Source organism: Gorilla gorilla, chromosome 5, assembly GCF_029281585.2.
Source record: "Gorilla gorilla gorilla isolate KB3781 chromosome 5, NHGRI_mGorGor1-v2.1_pri, whole genome shotgun sequence".
Classification (NCBI taxonomy): Eukaryota; Metazoa; Chordata; class Mammalia; order Primates; family Hominidae; genus Gorilla; species Gorilla gorilla.
The window spans coordinates 188,283,639-188,304,572 of NC_073229.2; the positions used below are offsets into that span (position 1 = coordinate 188,283,639).

Consider the following 20,934-nt stretch of genomic DNA (forward strand, 5'->3'; position numbering starts at 1 on the left):
GATAAAACCTAATAATAATAATTCCGTGCACAGATTTTCCTCATGGCAACGTTCTTGAACCATGATCACACTTTCATAATGCGGCGTCCTAGTGGCCAGATGACATTTCTGGCTCGTCACTTGTTGAGCCATCTTAACCTTGAACCAGCTTTGAGTCCTTCACAGTCAGCGCTAGCGGACAGAGCCCCCTGCTGGAAGTTCTGGGCACCTGGATTTCCCCTGGAAACGGAAGGTCACTCCCCAAGGCTGGGAGACCAGGAGGCTGGAATATACCCAATTCGTGAAAAAAATGGACAGAAAGCATTCGACTGACAGCATGAGTCAATAAAACCTCAAATTATTTTTTCAATACACTTCCTTTCCTTTTGAAAGTTTGGGTAAGAAAGGCAAATACCAGATCTCTTTAAACGAACTATTGTTTCTCAAATTAGAATTTCCTAAGAAATGATTCTTTTGGTTAATAAAAGGTATGCCAGCAGTGGGGTGGGTATTATATTTTCTCATTTCAAATTTTGGAAATGGTGGATTAAATACAATTAAACATGATTCTTTGTTGCAGAACTTCTCAGTGCCTTTAATATGAAAAGTGCATTTTGTACAACAGAGTTTTTCCTAAACTTGTTTGACCATGGGCATTTATTTTGTGGCACATTTATTAATGTTTTTGGAAGAGTGCTTCGCAGAATATCAGTTTAGGAAATCCACTGATGTTCTTCACTCATTTTTCTAAGCCTTCTGTTTCAAAGAATACTTCAATTTTATTCTAATTATACCACTGTACATACAGCTGCGGGAAGGCTATTTCTTAATAATATTCTAATGCTGAGAGACACAATGCTTGGCACTTGGATAGTCAGGGAAATTTTTATTCATTTGAGTCTTGGCTCATTTTTTGTGCTATCTTTATGAATATCTTTGTTTAGACATAGGTTCATCCATATTTTATAAAAATGATTTTTCCTTAGTTTTAATGGACATGCCTTAACAGTTAGCAGTGTTTGAAAAGACGACTTAAGAATTATATGCATCTTAGATTTATAGGCCAATAAAGTATTGATTCTATGTAGGAAAGAGTGAACTGCTCTCACACAGGTATTTTGGGATCAAGCGCTTCTCATAAAATCAGTGTTTGAAAAGGAAATTATCATATTACTCTTCATATTATAGTGGTTTTGTTACTTTAAAAGTGCTCTTATGGGATCATACACAGGTGCATACTCTCTTTATGGGTGTGACTGGGCAATGGAAGTGTTTACTAGCAAATATCTCAGGAGAAAGCTTAGATTTTCTAGGATTTCCAGTTTGAAACATTCACAAGGTTCTGATTACTTAAATTACATTGTAATCAACAAATGTTCTGGTCTAATCCAGATCTTGTGATTTCTCTGTAGCTGGTTACTTCTTACTGTATCAACTAAATGTAAGAAACAGTTCTCCGTGTAGAGTTCAAGTGTTGTCCTATTTTTATTAGCTGCTAGAAGAGAGTGCCCCAAGTTTTTCCTCCGAGGCACATGGTTTGATTGGCATACTTTAGCTTTGTTCTCAGGAGCACCATGTCACGTGGATTCTCTCCTATTTAATTTAGGCCACTGTAAAACGTGGTACAAAATGGTCAGAATGATTAGGGTCATACAGTGCTTACCGGACTGCTGCCATTTGGTTTATTCATTCTGCAAAGATTCTCAGCTTTAGGAAGAGCTGCTTTACTCAGGAGGAAGAGAAAATTAATTCTCCAATCCTAAGTCTTCCGTCTCAACGCTGCATCCTGAAGTGATTTGTAAAATTCAACTCTAACCCTGCAGATTCTGGGTCAAAAAACACCCATCTTCAGTTTCCCTGCAGAAGGACAGAGCCGGAGAGGAACGTGCTGTCTGTCTGTCCTTCTGGGCCTGGTCTCAGCCAAAGCTTCCAGACAGGTGCTTTCAGGATTTCCCAACTGCTTCAAGTAACCTCTTTCAGGACTTTGCAGTCTTACTGTTCAAACCACTTTCTTTCCCCGAGTCCCTTTAAGAAAATGCAATATGTAGATATTTGATTTAAATAAAATCCACAAACATTGTTAAGCATATTTATTAGATAATTGTTTCTTCCCATTACAGAAATACTCTCTACTCCAAAAACGTATTCAATTCCTTCAAACAGAAAACTTCTGGTGACTTTGAATATGACACATTTCAAAAGAATGGGGAATTCCTGTTAGGACCCCGGCACCATGGGCTTCCTCATGCTGCTCTCTTGTTCAACGCAATGCAAGTCCCACCAATCCTGGAACTCTTGCTGATGTCTAGCTCCTGCCTCCTGCTTGCAAGTAGAGTTTCCAGACAAAATACGAACACCCTGGCCATGTTTGGGACATCCTGCTACTAAAAAAGTATTCCCTACTTATCTGAAGTTCAAATTTAGCTGGGCATCCTCTGTTGTTATTTACTAAATTTGGCCACCCTAATTCTAATTCACTTGGATTCTGACAAGAAAATGCGCAGGATTTTATAAAAAGACTTTTATTCTGAGTCGAGGAAATGTAACATAAATGGCAATATTCGCTCTCTCTTCTGAGACAGGGTCTCGCTCTGTCTCCCTGGCTGGAGTACAGTGTGCAATCATGCATGGCTCATTGCAGCCTCAACAATCCTGGACTGAGGTGATCCTCCCACCTCAGCCTTTCAGGTAGCTGGGACTGCAGGTGCATACCACCAGGCCAGGCTAATTTTTGTATTTTTTTGCATAGAGATGGAGTTTCACTATGTTGCCCAGGCTGGCCTTGAACTCCTGGGCTCAAGTAATCCTCCCACCTCAGCCTCCCAAAGTGCTGGGATTACAGGTGTGAACTGAGTCCTGCTGGCAATTATTTTTATAGTCAAGAAACCTGATTCTTTTTACTTTAACACTGAGATTGATTCCAACATCACCTTCACAGATACCTGGGACTTTCTCTGGGAAAGTCCACAGCAGCCTTCAGGGGCCCCAATGTGTCCCCTTTAAATCCCAGCGACTGAGCTGATGCTCGGGGTTCTGCTACTGGCACCCGGCCCACTGAGCAGGACAGCTCCTTCCTGGAATCTCCTGACCCTGAGTGGGAGCCCCTCTGTTCCAGCGAGCTCCAGGCCTGCCTCCTTCACGAGGCCCCCAGCTCGGGCTGGCAGGGACTGCCCCTTGGCTGCTCTCTTCCGTGCTCACATGTGGGCACTCACTCCGTGTTGTGCCCCCTCCCTCCACGTGTGTCATCTACCCAACATCGGGAAGCTTGCCGAGGGCTCACTCCTGAGCTTTCTCCTGTTTCCTTGGGATTGCGAGCTATTCTTAGTCAGTGTTTAATAAATGCTTCCTGAATGAATAAAAATGTCATTCCAACAGAAGCTCCAGTCACACGCCCTGGAGATTTAGCCCTACAATCTGAAGAACATGTTCAAAACCCATTTTTCTGTAAAATAACAGACCTTACCAATCGCTCTTGTAATAATCCGTATGGAGGAGGAGAACCTTATCAGCTTGCCTTAATTCCACAGAGGTAATCCCTGCAGCCCCAGCTTCATCGTGGCAATTATATCAGTTCTTTGTTGTTCTGTTTTAGATTTGTTTCCTGAATTCTCAGTGAATGCCAGGGATTGAACTGGGTCATTTGTATTTAATCCAGATTCTTTGTCTCTGCAAGGATTGGAGCCTTGGCCCCAGGACATGCTCCTGGGTGCGCTGCGTTTCTCCCAGCCCTGAATCAGGACACTCTGAGCTTCCTTTCCCTGGCTGGCATGGAGGAGCGGGAAGAATCCTGACGCTGGAGTCAGGAAGGCTGGGTTCCAACCCGGCTCCTATCCGCTCCTGGGCTGAGAGGGTCATAGCACCTTGTGGGGCCACCTGGGGTGTGCTGGGTGCACGGCGGGCCCCTCAGCCATGCCCGTTCCTCGTCCTCCCTCTCTTCTACGTTCCACTCCCTACACACTTGTGTGTAATTTAGCTCTTATTGACAGAATAAAGTAAGGAGGGCTTTATTCTCACGTGCCCAGGAGCTCCATGAACTTATGCAGTGCAGAAATGAGCCACTAAACCACGGTGCCTTTTTCAGAAAGCAACTTTCTCCTTTTCCTTGATTTTTGGAGACTAAATATGGCAAATGCCTTCTGGTGCCCCTTCCGTGGTGCTCGTTAATTAGCCCTGAGGCATTTTCTGTTGGTGATCCCTGTCATCTCCTTTCCCACTCCGTGCAGGCTTTGTCTGAAGACCAGGAGGGAGAAGAAACTTTTGGTGTCTCCAACATGTGCAGGGCTGGGAGCTGCTGAGGCCTCATTCTTGGGGGTGGTGGGGTGTGAGGAGGATACATAAGCTTCTGGGGCACCTGGCACCAGCCAGTAACCTGGGACTCTCTCACCCTCGGTTTTCAGCTTTGGGGGCTACAAAACCTGCCCAAAGGATGTGCCGTGAGTGCTGCTCCATCATTTCACTGTCACTGGGGATGAAAAGATGGGAGAAATGATGCAAGGAGTTCTCACTGCCATTCTTTTATTTGCTCTGACATTAAAAAAAAAAAAAAAAGGTAGAGCTTGTATTTCTTATATGCCCAACTGTTGTTTTTAAAACTTAGAAATTTGGAAAAGTTTCTGTGACACCTGCATTTTTTTTTTTTTTTTTTAAGATGGAGTTTCCCTCTTGTTGCTCAGGCTGGAGTGCAGTGGCACGATCTTGGCTCACTGCAAACTCTGCCTCCCTCGTTCAAGCGATTCTCCTGCCTCAGCCTCCCAAGTATCTGGGATTAAAGGCACGTGCCACCACACCCAGCTAATTTTTGTATTTTTAGTAGAGACGGGGTTTCACTATGTTGGTCAGGCTGGTCTCGAACTCCTGACCTTGTGATCCACCCGTCTTGGCCTCCCAGAGTGCTGGGATTACAGGCATGAGCCACCGTGCCTGGCCCGACAGCTGCATTTTTAAACTATGCTGGAGACAGTGCACCTCTGTGATGGGGCTGGTAGGGGCTGGGGTTTGCCCAGGCTCAGGGCTGGGGTGCCACCTCCCTTGTCCTGGCGACTGCCCTTCAGGGAATGACTTTCATCGTCCTCATTCTGGAAATGAGGAAATGGAGGCTTAGGAACTATGTCAGTCTTCAATTGCTGTATAACCACCTTCCCAAAATTCAGTGGCTTCAAACAACCACTGTTGATTTTGCCCTAGAGGCTGTGGTCCCCTGGGCGGCACTCTGGGGTGAGGCTGGGCTGATTCAGCCTTCAGGGTTAGGCCAGAATGGCTCCTGCAGGGGTGTAGAGCTCGGTGGATGACAGGGCCACTGGGCCTTTTCCTGCTTCCTCCAGCCTGGTGGCCTTGGCTCCTCCAAGTATGGTGAGAGGGTTACCAGGGGAGCACATGGAGGTGAGCAGGTACTCCCCAGATCTCAGCCATGTCACTCCTCATCATCCCAGTGGCCAAAGTGATCCTCTAGCCAACACCAGAGGCAGTGGGAAGGGGAAGTAGTCAGGGAGGTGAAGAAAGGGAGGCAGGGCGGGTGGCCTACAACAGGGAGGTTGAGTAACTTGACTGACTTGACTGAAGTAACCCAGCCCAGGTGAGGAGGAACTGGGATTCGAACCCACATGCTTCCTTTGACCACTGAGGCCTGATCACTCAAGTCCTAGGTGGGCAGAGCTCAATACCCGGGGGTTGGACTTGGACAGCTTGGGTTAGACTTTCTGTTGCCAGATTCAGTTCCTTCTCTTCTTGCTCTTAGAGGTGGATGTTAAGAGCTAGCTGCCTGGTGTGAAGCACCAATCCTTGAGTGGAAGATGCAGAAAGGTGCAGGGTGTTGCTTCGCCGTAGCTCACCTTGGCCAAATCAGCTTCTAGAGCCCCCGTGCCACTTGTTGGATTGACTATTTAAGTGAGACCCCCGTATCCCCATGAACTCCCTTATAGCCCCCCATCCTGAAGATGGGACTTTGTAGCCCAAATGCAAAGTCAAAGTTTCTAAGTGCCCTGCCCGGCTTTCCTCTTAAGTTGTCCGGATATGCACCACGAGCTAACAACCTCACCGGATTGATTCTGGTGTGGAGAATAGATTTCTTTAAAGAGGAGCTCTGTGGTGGTGGCTCTGGAGTGCCTGCAATTCCTGCACCTGGTGCCTCTGCCCTTGAAGGGCAGTGTGAAACCTGGGAGGGCGGGCGTTTCAGCCTCCTTTCTGAAGGATGCAGTTGGGCATCTGATAGGTTACGTTAATTACACCATTTCCTCCTCCCTGTACACACTTCCAAAATCTAATTATAGTACATGTGACACCCTGTGACCAGCCAGGAGCCAGAGATTAATATAAAGTCACAGCAGGACAGTTTGCTCCCTGAAACGGTTTACATGGCATTGCAAATATAGTCCTCAAGGATTTGGTGCTGCTATTTGGATACGTTCATCATCACGTTAGCATGTGAAGCAGGCGGGCTCTATGGGATCCGATTCAGCGCCCGTGGGAGGAACGGCTGGGGTTTATTCCCATTGGCCCATGCCGCTGTCCTTCTGGAATTTGACATTGGTGTCCTTGGAGTTTGGCATCTATTCTGAGGGGCCTTAGCCCTTTAATAATATGTCCCAATTAATTCTATATTAATTGGGGGGGGGCGCCTGTGGGTCCGTCTGTGGGGGGCGCTTGGCCACTCTCCTGGGTGTGCTATCTCTGCCCAGATAAAGGATATTGTGTGCAGGCATTTGAGTTGGGAGCACTTGTTTATCTCTGTTCCTGCAGCTTTATTTAGCCTGGAGCTCCATACCAGGCCCTCACAGCCACACACCTACCAGAAGCATTTGCCCCAGAGTGGGACTCTGAGGGGAGAGGTGGCTGGGGAGTGGCTGGCCCGGGGCTGCAGAGTTATTTTCCTCCTCAAATCTGGGGCCTTGTGGTACATGTGAGGATTCTTGAAGACCAGCCTCTAAACCTATTACAAATTCTTCAGTGACTAAAATGTCAGCATGTGAACCGTCTTCCCACCCAGCTCGGGCTCTGTCTCCTCATTCAGGGGTGGCTTTAGTTTACCAGGAGATAAGTGGGGGAGCGATGTGAGAGGAATTCAGGAGAGAGGACAATTCCAGCTAAAAACAAACCCAAGTGACAGTTGTGTAAACACGCTTGCAAAGTAACATTCAACAGAACAAGCAGGGCGAGCGTCACAGGCCTCTTGTTGGAGAGAGACACAAACCTGGATTCTAAGTGCAAGGGTTTGACTTGGAAGAATGGCAAGGGCTCCCTCAATGTTTAAGAAACTCTAGGAAGCCTCCACAAAGCCAAGATGCTCTTCAGTGTAAGCCTGTCTCCTCAGGCCCCCTCCCCCAGAGGCGGATTCTCAGGCTCAGAGCTCTTGAGATCCGTGGCTGACCTCCTGACCATCGTTAATAATGACCGTTGCATGTTTCTAAATTGCTAAGGGAGTACATTTCAAGTGTCCCACCATGGACAATAAGAGGGGTGGTGGATATGTTAATAAGTTTGATTTAATCACTTGACATTGTATACTAGACCAAAACATCACATTGAACCCTGTGAATACATGTAATTATTATTTGTCAATTAAAATAATTTTCCAAATCTGCTCCTGCAGGTGGATGTTTAGTGGGCTTTGAAGGCCAGTTCGGTGGAGCCTGGTTGTGAACCATGCAGGGGCACCCAGCTGGGAGCCAATGAGAAGTTGCTGAAGGGTTTCAGAGCTGCCTGCACAGCAGATGGAGCACAGACAGGGATGGACTAAGCCACCTGTGGGCGCCAGGGCTGTCACTGAGCTTCCCTGGGTGCCACAGTCTTCCTCACGTGCTGGGGACGCTCTTTCCTGCTGGGCTTGGCTGCAGAGACCTCGAGTCTCCCCGTGGGTGAAGCCCCGTCTCACCAGGGCAGGGATTAGGAGACTCTCTCCCAGGAAGCCCACGCCTTCCTCGTACCAATGAAGCACTGCGGGTGCCCCCAGCACATACCTGCCTCGTCTCATGGATACCCTACCTCGGACATCTGGACAGGCTGTGTGATCTGGGGAGGGACAAGCAGGTCAATTAAAACAAGTTGCAGGGATGTCCTCACAGCCCCCTCAACCGGGATTGTTGTTTTGCAGTAAGAGCATCTGGGGCCTAGATACCAGTGTGGCCCCTCCCCACCACCCCAGCTTTATTAGGGGACCAGGAGGCAAGAAAGGCACACAGGGTCTTGGTTGGTCTCTTAAGTGTGGAAGAATATCACTGCTTATTTTGCAGAAAATCATTCTCCGGAATTAGTCCAAAAGAGTTCACTACAGTTTGTAGCAGGCCATGTCAATGAATGCTATAATAATAGTGACAAGAAAAGAGAGTAACCAGGGTGCCCTCCTGCCCTGGGTTGAGATTTGCGAGTCAGCAGCGTCGCGATGGTAGAACATTTATTCCTGGTGACAGTGTCAGAACCAGAAAGAAAACAGCTTGATTTCCAGGTTCCAGGTTGAGCCCGCCAGGCTGGCAGGAAACTCTATTGCTTTCTCAACGAAGGAAATTTGATTCCAAAGTCACTGAGACAGAGAAAATCAACTCCTTTTATGTCACTTTTATTATACGGTACTCTAATAATTCTGACATCTGTTTCTCTCATTTCTAGATTTTAAGACTTTACTACGATCTGGGGCCATTAAATATTTGGGACCTAAGAAACCTTTTTAAAATTAACGAAACTGTGCATGTGTGTTCTCCACGTTGTACTGTATGACCTTAAGACTTGACGTTGCTGGAGGCGAAGGCTTTGTGTTTTGTGAAAACTGCAACAGCCGTGAGGTTTAACGTTTTTCTTGATCCAAATTGAGGCTTCTCTTCAGAAGTCTCTATATGATCTCAGAAAACTTTTTACGACTGACCTCAAGGCATCCAAATTATTTTCAATGGAAAGGGCATCCAAGATTTAAAAATACGCTCTAGGCCTGGAAGGACCCTGGAGCCCAGATTGGAAGGGTGGGGTGGTTGAGTGCTGCTGCTGGAAGCTCTCGTAAAAGGGGTGAATGAAGTAAACATCATTAGAATTGCTGGGTGCCAGAGGCGCCTGTGTGACATGTCTGGATGGCTTCACCGAGACACACAACTGATTAGATATTAAAAGTCAGGTGCTAAGAAACCAAGGTCATGCCATACTGCATTTCTCTCAAACAAGTGGGCCCAGATAAGTTAAGCAGTGGGTGATACCCCCAGACAGATAAGGTGGCAATTTTTAACAATCTTAAAATATTGTTACAGCAAGGAAGGTCGTGATAAGATCAAAGCATTTAGAATTATGTTAACGGGTGCTGGGATTTCTTTTGCCCTCCCCTCTCCCTGAGCCTCCCCCTTCCTGCCATGTCTGCTTACAAGCACACACATACAAACACCGCACACACGGGGCATGGCGTGTTCCAGAACCTGCTGGGATACCGCTAGGCTTTGGAATATGAATGCAGGAAGTGCTCGTGATTTTTTTTTTCCTGTGCTCACAGCAGGTTGATTTATGGCCTGGATTACTGGAAACAGTAATTCTTTGCTCTTTATGATGTTTTGGTGGGGGGTGCAGTAGCCTGCAGTCAGAACACCATGATTTCAACTAGGTTTTTACAAAAAGGTCTCTGCAGAAAGGGTGGCTGTGAATTGGTCAGCTTCTGGAACACAGCAGTTAATAAGACACTAGCACATTAATCATGTGACGGCTATTGGGCTTCGCAGGGACAGGCACTAGCTTTTAAAAACAGCAATTTAGGTGACTACTGTGTTGGAAGAGGTTGGCTGAACACACTGTTTTTAACCCACAGTTAACAGTTAAATTGTGTGGGTGGTTTTTACATACACCTTTTCGTGTATCTGGAATTTTTAATAACCCTAATACAATAATCTCTTCTATTACCTTTTATCCTGTGTCAATTTCCAGAGCTACAAATGTAATGAGGAGTAAGCCAGTTATCTGCTAATTCTGGACAAACTGTCAAGAATTATTCTCAAATTATCTGGACAATGCATAAACTCTTCCACTTCACGGGGTGGCCCTGGCAACTCCATAACAAGTATTTTGGGGTGAGGGGCAGCCACAAAACCAAAGCCACCACTCACTAATGAAATAAATGACTCTCCTCAGCTGAGTTTAAGAAGTTTGTCCTATGTAGAAACTAAAATCTAGAAGTATATTAGAATTTCTGTTCTTTGGACCAATAAAAATTCATAGCATAAAACTTAAGACATAAAATAACAGTGATTTCATGTATCTGCCAGTGGAAAACCACAGTTGTCATTTTGTAAGAAACAAAAACACTATGTTTTCAAATCCAACAGTGATTCGCTTTTGTTTCCACTCATTTGTTGCATTTTATTAGTGAAATGAAATATAAAGGAAGCTGCATTTATCGGGCAATTACAATCTACAAGAGGCTATGAAAATGCAGTGGGAATAAACCACATCTTTTGTTTTGAAGGAGAGAAAAGTATGATAATTAATTAGTGAAGAGAGTGAGTGTTTTGAGGGTATTAAAATTATCGCTGCTAAAACCAGACCTGTCTAGGTTCAAATTTTGTTTCCAAATCTCACTAGCTGTTTAATCTTAGGCGAGTTATTCTCCAATCTTTCTGTGCCTCAATTTCCTTGTTGTTAAAATGCATATATTCAGAGACCGCAGTTCATGGGATTTTCTTGAGGATTAAGGGAAATTATGACAGTGAGTTCACTAAAAAAAAGCAATGTCTTTTATACAGTGACCTCTCAGGAAGTAAATTTTGGCATATCCATATTATAGATTATGATGCATTAATTTAAAATGGTGTCACAGTTGTGGATTTAGAGACAAAGAAAAATGTTAATATATTGTTAAGGAGAAAAGGCTGTAAAAGATTTATAAATGTTTTATGCATTTGTGCAAATTACTAACAAAATATGGTTCTAAGAGAAGTTATAAAACAATAAATGTTTTAGTTGTCTCTCAGATTGGCACAGGTGCAAAAATAAAGTTCATACTCACTGCAGGCCATGGGTGAGTATTAGACACACTCCTGCACCATTAGTGGAAGAGTAAATTAGTGTATCCTTTTGGGAGAGTAACTACATATATCTATCAAATGTTTCTCTATTTGGCCTATCAATTCTACTTCTTCAAATTTGTGCTGAGCAAATAATCATTGACATGTGAAAAGATTTATCTGTCAATAGAATCTATATTGCAATAAACATATATTATAGGCACATGCAATAACATAGAAAATCTCAAAATCCTAAAATTTGGTGAGAGAAGCCCAGCAAAAGAATGCGTGTTCCATAATAAAAATGACTGAATAATTTCATAAAATTCAAAAACAGTCAAAATTAATTTAAAGTATTGGAAATCAGGAGAGTAGTTATCTTTGGAGGGGTGAGAGGAGATATTGATGGAGAAAGGGCCAAAGGAATATCTGGAAACTGGTAACTTTCGATTTCCTGATCTAAGTACGGTAGCGCTTACACAGGGGTGCTAACTCGGTACTAATTCCTTGAACTGTGATAAGATGTACGCACAGTCTGTATTCTGTGTACGTTGCTATGTTGTTTATATGAAAAAGGAATTAACCACTAATCACTGTGGTCTGCCTCAGTAAACTTTTATTCCATATTTTTATTAGCATGCGTTAAATTATTAAAGTTATCAATGTGAAAATTTCTAAGTTTACTACTTTTAAATTTATCCACATGGAAAATCCTAATGACGCAGTCAGGAGAAAACAGGGTACGCAGTAATATATTTGATCTCACTGTATTATAAAAATAACAAGCTACTTATATTTCTGTGTAGACATAGGCACCAACAAACTCTAGACAGCTATAAAAACAGAGACTGTTGGCCAGGCACAGTGGCTCATGTCTGTAATCCCAGCACTTTGGGAGGCCGAGGCGGGTGGATTGCCTGAGGTCAGGAGTTCGAGACCAGTCTGGCCAAGATGGTGAAATCCCATCTCTACTAAAAATACAAAAAAATTAGCGGGGTGCGGTGGTATGCGCCTGTAATCCCAGCTACTCGGGAGGCTGAGGCAGGGAAACTGCTTGAACCAGGGAGGTGAAGGTTGCAGTGAGCTGAGATCATGCTACTGCACTCCAGCGAGCAAGACTCTGACTCAAAAACAAAAACAAAAACAAAAACAAACAAACAAAACCACACACCAGAGATTGTCTTCACATAATAGAAGCATAGATATTTTTAAAAAAAATTTTTAGTATTATCTGAGTGTTTTGCGAAGATCATAATACTGCCCTTCTGTAGATGATGGTAGCTACCTTTGTAATTCTTCCGTGTGTTGCCCTTGCCTTTGTAGAAATGGAAAAGCTTCACCTCCATTCTCTTAGGATCATGGCTGAGTCCGAGAATAACGTTGACATAAGGTGGTTTAACAGGAGAAAAGCCTAATGCAAGTTTGGACGCGGTGGTTCACACCTGTAATCCCAGCAATTTGGGAGGTGGAGGCAGGCAGATCATTTGAGGTCAGGAGTTTGAGACCAGCCTGGCCAACATGGTGAAACCCTGTCTCTGCTAAAAATACAAAAAAATTACCAGGGCATGGTGGTTTGTGCCTGTAGTCCCAGCTACTTGGGAAGCTGAGGTGGGAGGGTCTCTTGAGCCTGGGAGGTTGAGGCTGCAGTGAGCTGAGATCATGATGCTTCTGCACTCCAGCCTGGGTGACAAAGCCAGACTGTCTCAAAAAAGGAAAAAAAAAAAAAAAAGAAGACCCGAAGAAGTAGTTAGAGTCATTACTTTTATACTGAATTGAACAAAGAGTAGTAACTTTTAAGAAAGCAACTATTGTGCAGGGAGGCTTAACAGATAAGAATGATGCTAACAAGGCCCTCTCGGTTATGACTTCTTGTCCTTGAGGATAAGGCTGTTGCCTCTTTCTAGCACAGGGAGGGCGCCTTTCACTTGGGAATTGCATCTTCTGCTTTTAAGAAACAGCATGAAGGTCAAAGTAATCTTTTTTGCATCTACTGCATTTTGAGTGCCTTTAACTTCAGTAGTCAAGGTGCCAGAAGAGCGTATTTTGGCTCCTTCACCCCCACCCCCAACATGGGCACCAAAGCAATCTTTCCAGCCCCGAGTCAGGTGGCTGCTCTCTCATGTGAAGCCATTTGGGGGCTTCCCGCTGCACCCAGAAGATCCCTGCAGACCTGGCTGCACCCCCTGACTCTCATCTCTCCTGTGCTTCGGGACCCCTGGCCTTGGACTCTTCTCTCCTTGCCATCTTCCTGCCTTCTAGTACCTGCTTCTGCACAGGCGTTCTGCCCTCCTCATTTGCTCCCTTGCTTTCTTGCGGCCTCAGGTCAAATATGATTCTCACCTAATGCCTGCTCTTCTTTTCCTCTAAGACAATGATGAACATTTATACCTTTGTCCTTAGTTTGGGGTTAACTTTTTTTTTTTTTTTTTGAGACAGGGTCTCTCACTCTTTCCCTCAGGCTGGAGTGCAGTGGCATCATCTCAGCTCACTGCAATCTCCACTTCCCAGGCTTAAGCAATTGTCCTGCCTCAGCCTCCCGAGTAGCTGGAATTACAGGCACCAGCCACCATGCTGAGCTAATTTTTGTATTTTTAGTAGAGACAGTGTTTCACCATGTTGGCCAGGCTGGTCTCGAACTCCTGACCTCAAGTGATCCACACGCCTTGGCCAAGGTGCTGGGATTACAGGCATGAGCCACCATGCCTGGCCTGGGGTTAACTTTTTAAATGTTTGTCTCACCTGCGCCTCTTTCTTCAGACTGCATTGCACGAGGGTGGGGCTGTGTCTGCCTTGTTCATCTTCGTAACCCTAGAGCCTCATTCCTGCTAGTTCCCAGTAAATACACTGGACAAACGGAACCCCAAAAGGCACTTATGAAAATAACCAGCAGCTTATTGAAATTAAAAACTAAACTCAAGATTGTAATAGGAAAAGAATGAAATGAACTAATTGTCATTAAATAATAGCAAAATAAATTGTTAAAATGATATTCTTGAAGAATTTTTTATGACATGAAAATTGATTTGGGATATATTATTAAATGAAGAAAGAGAGTTACAAAAGTATGTGGCAATCTGAGTCAATTTTGTAAAAAAAATCGAATAATTTATGTAGGCGCAGAGAGGGGTCTGGAAATAAAGGCACACAAAACCTTCACAGTAGCTATCTCCATGCAGTGAGGTAATAGAAGCCTTTTAATTTTTTTTTTTGAAAAAAATTGCTTGTCTTTATTTTCTCAAACATGCATTGCTATAGTAATGAAAAAATAATGAATGTTATTTTTAATTAAAAAATACTAAAGCAAACTAGCTTTCTCTGTGTTTAAACAGTATGGAGCTATAGTCCATTTAGAAAGGATGTTTATTTCACAGCTTCTGTTGTGCGGAAGTATGTAAGGTAATTTGGAACTCAGTTTCCAGCGGGACCTGTTGAGGTGGAAGTCCTACACCTTGCAACAGCATCAGAGCACCTTCCAGACACCCTCACCCTGGCCCCTACACGCCTGACTGGAAACATAATCCTGGCTCCATAAGGTGTGGGCTTATTTTATTTCTCAGAGCATAGTTCAGCCCATTTCTGAGAAGATGCTGCACACAATTCCATTGTCTGGATGCTCTAGTAATGTGCCTGTTACTGGCTATCACTGACGACTAAGCAATTGTGAGCACTTGTCACCACCCAGCTGGTGGGGACACTGGAATACCTGGGGAAGAGGAGTGCACAGGCACCCTGCCACATCCTCCCTTCCTGATGCCCAGGTGTGCCCCAGCCAGTCTCAGGTCCCCTGGGGCCCAAGGCATAGCAGGGCAGTAACGCCTCTGAGTAATGCGGGTCTCATGCCGTGTCCTGAAGGAACACACCTGAGATACGGCCGACTGGAGTGTGTTGCACATTTGCTTCTTTTTAGTCACCAGGAAGGAGTAAATTATGAGGGAGAGTCGGAGTTCTGCAGAGCACCGAGGGCCACATGGGGAAGGCGTTCTTGTTTCTAGAGGCCGCTTTAACCAGACCCACTTGGGGGCCCCGTGGCGATTTATTTCCATACATCGCGGCAGGCTCACCTTCAAAGGAGTTTTATGATGTTGAAACAACCAGTCTGACAAAATGACATTGTAATCTCTGGACTACTTTTTGTCACTTTAACCAATTACAATTTTATGTAGCTAGATCTTCATCAGTAATTTTCTTAGAGTTTGAAAAACAAAATGCCACATCCATGTACTGGGCCTCGTTTTATGCCGTGATTCTCTTGCTGTCTTCGAAGGCACTGTCATCATTCTGTCTTCTAGATGATCTTAGAATTCATGTAATTGTCGGGGGCTTCCCCAAACATAGTGGCTGGCAGTGAGTTGCCATAGCTCACACATTCCAGGAATCCTCATTAGCTGGGAAAGGTGGACGATGTTTGTCTTCCACATTCCAGTGCCGGGGAGAAAGCTCCTTTTCAGAGAGAGCGGACCTGGCATGCTTGCACTACAGCCGTTCAACAAAGCAAGCGGCCCGTGCACCAGGGTCAAGGCTGATCACCGGCGGCCGGCGGCCTGGAAGGGGGCGCTGGGCCAGTTTCTGTGGGCTTGGCTGTGGTCAGCCTGTCCCCAACTCCTGGGTTCAGAAGGTGTTTTGGAATTTGGTTGATAGCTGAACTGCTTCTTACCAGCTGGGAGAGGGATCTGAGGGTGTGCTGAGGCAGACCCGATGGAGAGCTCCGCTCACAGCGATTCCATTAGGTTCTCGCCGCCGCCACCAGACGCAATGGAGCACAGTGAGCTTCGGGAACTTCAGACGTCTTTCTTTTTTCCTTTTAATCTATAAAATGGGAAGCGTTGCGTTCACGAGTCCATAAACGAATTTCTAGCGCTCCCTGGAGTTTGTTTAGACAGCACATTGCATGTTCACAGTATTTGTCCTTCTCTTCCGGATTGGGTTCTGTTCGGTTGTCCTTGGTGTGTATTTCAGCGACATGGTTTTGAAGCCGCTTGTCTTCCCAGCACATTCATAATCTGATGCCATCGGAGCCCAGGGCCTTGTCCGCATGTGTCAGCATAGCACGGCAGAGGCTGCAGGGCTGAGGGCTGCGCAGCGGCGCTGGTGTCCGAAGGCGCAGGGGAAGGGCAGCCCCTCGGGCAGCCCCTCTGGCAGCCCCCGCACAGGCCGTCCCGGGGCAGCAGGACCCGAGCAGAGACCACGAGGCCAACGCCAGCAGCGTAGGAACTCACCGAGACGTGACTTGGATGCCAAGGGTTGGTAAAGAGTGTCAACGCCCAGACCATGGAACCATTCCTGTTTTAACTATAGATGTAAAAGTCTAAATTAAGAATTGGCAACTAATGTCCAGCCATGAGTCCCCCGCATTACATATTTCTAAATATATAATTTTAGGACTGTAAAGTGATTCGCTATTAGGATGTCTCCACGTAATTCCGTGTATCGTCCCATTTAAGAAGAAAACATATGATCGTATCAATAAATGTTAAAGACATTTGATAAAACTTAGCAGATATTCCAAATAACATATCTAAGCAAATCAGGATAAGGGGAAATAATTTAAATTTGAAATAAATAACTTGTACAAAAGACACCGCAGATGTTATTCTAAATGGTGAAATGCTAAACTCACTTCTACTAAAACTGGGAACCAGACAGGGATATTTACTGTCATTGCCATTATTTGATATTTTTAAAGGTAAGAAAAGAAAATAATCCTTAAAATACTTGGAAAGAAGGGATAAAATTATCCTTTTTGCTAATGACATAAGAACCTATCTATAAAATCCAAAAATACTCTAATTAAAAAGAAACTATTATAACTAATAAAATAATTTGGTAAAGCAATTAGATATGGCACATGTAGAAATCAAGTTTTCTCTCTGCTAGTAATAACTAACTAGAAATGAGAATAAGAAAAAACATTATTCCATTAAAAAACAGCAATTAATATACTCAAATTCATTTAATCAGAAAGATACGGGACCTTTCTGAGGAAATTCTAGAAATCTATAGAAGGATATAAAATAAGATCTCAACAAATGGAAAGATATATTATTTTTATACAAAATTAAATATCATAAAGATGTCAGTTCTCTCAAAGTTAACATATTCATTTATGCAATTCCAATTAAAATTTTTTCCCCTCAAAATAATGATCTCAAAGTAGAAGAATGAAATTATCAATAAGGAGTGTGGTGAAACGTGCTAGCCTTACCAGACATTGAAACATACTTTAGAGCCGCTGAAATCAAAACAATATGGTACTGGTATAGGGAAAGATTGACATTTAAGTGAAAAAAAATTGAAATCCTAGAAATAGAAGCTTGACAAAGGAGTACTTAAATTCAGTGAGAAAGGGATACACTTTGTAGTAAACGTGCTGGTACAACTAGCTCTCTGCTAAAATAAAATTTGCTTGGATTCTATCTGACATGACACGAAAAGTACTAAATGGATTGATTATTTAAAGGCAAAAATTTGTTGTAAAACAAAATTAGAGTGGTGATATGATAGATTTAAGGTGGCAGGGTCTTTATAAGCAAGGCGGTAAATCCAGGAGCCATAAAAGAAGTGATAAACATTTCTAATTAAAAATACTATTATTAATTTAACAAGAGCATTTTAAAATGAAATACTTTTCATCAGGCAAAGTTATCACACACATACTCAATTGACAAAAGATTGAGGAAAAACATTGTACTCCAGGGGAGTTAAATGATTCAGTTAAAAGGGAGAGAAAGAGTTAAACTTTACAAACAGTGTATATTTGCACATTGATAACAATAGTGTAAGCAAAGCAAGAGAAAATATGCAAAAAATACCAATAAATACAGATCAGCAAGTCCACATGGCCTATAAACATATGGAAAAGATATTCAACCTCTGCCTCAAGAGAAATTCAGAGTAATGGATTTCACAACATACCTATCACTGTGGAAAATAAAAAAAGCTGGCCAAGATGTAAGAAAACGGCACTCTCACAAATTTTTAGTGGGAATGTGAATTGTTTCATCCTTCTTGGAAAGCAATTTGGAACCTTCTATTAACATTTAAACTACTCGTCTATATCCTTGACATAGCAATGCCAATTTTAGGAACATATTTTACAGAAATAAAATATCAGACTCTAACACTAAGTTTATAAGAGTGTTCCTTGCAGTACTATTCATACTTACTAATATCAAACCCAAAGTAGGTACCCATTAATACAAAAATGGTTAAATAAAATATGATACACTTATGTAATGGAATATTACACAGTTACCCAGTAACTTGGAGGGAATCACACTATGAACTGCTAAGTGAGAAAATTAAGACTGGGAGAAGCTTACTAATACACAATACAATTTTTCTGAAGGAAACTGTAGTGGGTTGAATTATGGTCCCCAAAAGATATGTTCAAGTCCCAAGTCCCAGTAACTGTGAATGTGACCTGATTTGGAAATGGCATCTTTGCAGATATATGTAAGGATCTCGAAATGAGGTCAACCTCAATTTTGGGTGGGGCATAAATCCAATTACTAGTGTCTTCTTAACTGAAAGTAGGAGGAGGCTTGGAACACAGATATACGGAGAAAGAAGGCCATGAGAAGATGAAGATGGAGGCAGAGGTTGGAGTGACGGATCTGCAAAGACCGCCTAGGGTTGCTGGCCAATGTCAGAATCTAAAAGAAAGGCATGGGAACAAACTTTCCTCAGAGCTCCCAGAAGGAACCAACCTTACCAACACCTTGATTCCAGACCTCTGGCCTTCTTCACTGTGAGAATACATTTCTGTTCTCTTAAGCTACGTAGTTTGTTGAAATTTGTTGCAGCACCCTTACAGAAACTAAGCCCAACACCCTATTTGTATATGTGATCATCTATGCAGATATACGGATGATAGACAGGTGGAAAATGGATGGAAGAAGGCACCCGCCAGGTTGTTAACCTCAGACATCTGTGCCAGTGGGGAGCTGGACAAAGGATGCTGCTGGAGGAGAGGGATGGAGGGAAGGGAACATCTGGCAAGGGCAAGCATCAAAGGACAAACTAAGAGCTGAGCCCCAGATATGGGATCCGTGCAAGATCTAGAACTGAGCCAGAACTACCTCCTTGAACATAATAGCCAAAAGAGATATAGCTAGTTCTTTAGAGTAAAGGAAATAGAAGTTGACACAGTAACCTCTGTGCATTCTTTCTTTTGGTAGTAGACTGATACGCAGAGTAAAATGTATAAGATTCTCATTTAAAACATTCTTGTGTCTTAGATACATTTGTGCACTTCTGTCTTAGATACATTTCATGTCTATCTATGTATCATATCTCCATCTGTCTGTCTTCCTAACTTCCAGACAATTCCTGAGATTATTTACCCATTTGCAGAGACAAATCAGGTGATCCAGCCCCTGCATTTCTTTTTTTTTTGTATTTGAAGATCTGCTGGTAATTTCTTTTTTTTTTTATTATTATACTTTAAGTTTTAGGGTACATGTGCACAATGTGCAGGTTTGTTACATACATATACATGTGCCATGTTGGTGTGGTGCACCCATTAACTCGTCATTTACTTTAGGTATATCTCCTAATGCTATCCCTCCCCACTCCCTCCACCCCACAACAGGCCCCGGTGTGTGATGTTCCCCTTCCTGTGTCCATGTGTTCTCATTGTTCAATTTCCACCTGTGAGTGAGAACATGCGGTGTTTGGTTTTTTGTTCTTGTGATAGTTTGCTGAGAATGATGGTTTCCAGCTTCATCCGTGTCCCTACAAAGGACATGAACTCATCATTTTTTATGACTGCATAGTATTCCATGGTGTTCGTGTGCCACATTTTCTTAATCCAGTCTATGATTGTTGGACATTTGGGTTGGTTCCAAGTCCTTGCTATTGTGAATAGTGCTGCAATAAACATACTTGTACATGTGTCTTTATAGCAGCATGATTTATAATCCTTTGGGTATATACACAGTAATGGGATGGCTGGGTCAAATGGTATTTCTAGTTCTAGATCCCTGAGGAATTGCCACACTGACTTCCGCAATGGTTGAACTAGTTTACAGTCCCACCAACAGTGTAAAAGTGTTCCTATTTCTCTACATCCTCTCCAGCACCTGTTGTTTCCTGACTTTTTAATGATCGCCATTCTAACTGGTGTGAGATGGTATCTCATTGTGGTTTTGATTTGCATTTCTCTGATGGCCAGTGATGATGAGCATTTTTTCATGTGTCTTTTAGCTGCATAAATGTCTTCTTTTGAGAAGTGTCTGTTCATATCTTCACCCACTTGTTGATGGGGTTGTTTGTTTTTTTCTTGTAAATTTGTTTGAGTTCATTGTAGATTCTGGATATTAGCCCTTTGTCAGATGAGTAGATTGCAGAAATTTTCTCCCATTTTGTAGGTTGCCTGTTCACTCTGATGATAGTTTCTTTTGCTGTGCAGAAGCTCTTGAGTTGAATTAGATCCCATTTGTCAATTTTGGCTTTTGTTGCCATTGTTTTTGGTGTTTTAAACATGAAGTCCTTGCCCATGCCTATGTCCTGAATGGTATTGCCTAGGTTTTCTTCTAGGGTTTTTATGGTTTTAGGTCTAACATTTAAGTCTTTAATCCATCTTGAATTAATTTTTGTATAAGGTGTAAGGAAGGGATCCAGTTTCAGCTTTCTACATATGTCTAGCCAGTTTTCCCAGCACCATTTATTAAATAGGGAATCCTTTCCCCATTTCTTGTTTTTGTCAGGTTTGTCAAAGATCAGATGGTTGTAGATATGCAGCATTATTTCTGAGGGCTCTGTTCTGTTCCATTGATCTATATCTCTGTTTTGGTACCAGTACCATGCTGTTTTGGTTACTGTAGCCTTGTAGTATAGTTTGAAGTCAGGTAGTGTGATGCCTCCAGCTTTGTTCTTTTGGCTTAGGATTGTCCTGGCAATGCAGGCTCTTTTTTGGTTCCATATGAACTTTAAAGTAGTTTTTTTCCAATTCTATGAAGAAAGTCGTTGGTAGCTTGATGGGGGTGGCATTGAA

General features: G+C 43.2%; 1 long non-coding RNA gene across 1 annotated transcript in view; it reads left to right on the forward strand.

Moving 5' to 3' along the window:
• The window catches only part of LOC129534108 (uncharacterized), a 132,227-nt gene that overhangs the window by 29,742 nt on the left and 81,551 nt on the right, over nucleotides 1-20,934 (forward strand). The window lies entirely within an intron of this gene.